The sequence below is a fragment of the Phaethon lepturus genome, unplaced genomic scaffold, assembly GCF_000687285.1.
Source record: "Phaethon lepturus isolate BGI_N335 unplaced genomic scaffold, ASM68728v1 scaffold33247, whole genome shotgun sequence".
NCBI classification, from domain to species: Eukaryota; Metazoa; Chordata; class Aves; order Phaethontiformes; family Phaethontidae; genus Phaethon; species Phaethon lepturus.
Genome location: NW_010551704.1, coordinates 3,988 through 5,050, shown reverse-complemented (window position 1 = coordinate 5,050; position 1,063 = coordinate 3,988).

Sequence of the window (1,063 nt, the reverse complement as noted above, 5' to 3'; positions counted from 1 at the left end):
GCTGAACCCAAATCTTCCTAAAGTCTGTCTGCTTAATGATTTATATATTTAAATACATAAAAGATTCTGGAGGTATGTAAAACTCTCTTTACAGTTGTTCCTCTTTATACCTGGCTCTAGTTACACAGGGGAAATATTTTACTATTAAAAAGAAGTTATTATTGAACAAGTTGAAAGTGAAGAAGCTTCTTCCCGAACGGGTTGTGAGGCTGCGTCCCTCTCCGGCCGTGACTGTCTCTTAGAGTCAAGAAACAAAGGGAATGAGACAGAGGGAAAGCTGATGCAAACTGCTCAAAGGCTGCATTGCATAGATGTGAAGACCCAGAAAACGCGCCGGCGAACAGCAGTGGATAGAGCACAAACCTGAAATTCAAGAACCGAGGCACAGACTACACTAAACAAGTATGCATGCATCAGTCACGTTTATTGGTGCATCAACAATTTTTGCAATTCGGGGCATGTGTTTAGGGAGATACGTTATACCAGCTGACCTGTACTGATGATACACAACCAGAACGCTATGCCACTGGATTACATTGGTAAGTCAGACTTTTGGGAACCTTTGCTACCACCACTCGTTTTACTGCAACAGGAACACGCACTGCAACACCGGTCAAAGTCCATGCTCGACATGTAAACTCGGACAAGCTTTTAAAGTGCTGTTATACCCATGAGATGTGTATCTCTTCCTATGATATAACATGTTTGCAAAAGGCCACGTGATTAGAATGTGTTAGGCTCTTTAATTAAAGAAGGATTTCAGTGCTGGTGAAACAGCCACTGGCACCAGGAAACCAGAATTCTTTATTTAATTCAAGATCCAGAACTGCATAGATTGGTGAAACAATACCAATAACCCAGCTTTTAGTAAGCACACCTCTGAGGCAAGAAACTTCCGTTTCCAAGGCCCATTTAGTTACCGACCCCTGTGCTGAAGCATCCAGCAAGGAAATGAGCGCTCATTTTAAGCGTGACTGGGAGTGAGAGTAACGGTAAGGACACAAGCCCGTATCTTACAGGCTTTCTGGGTTGGTCTGGGCAGGTGACCCTTCCCTGCCAGTAC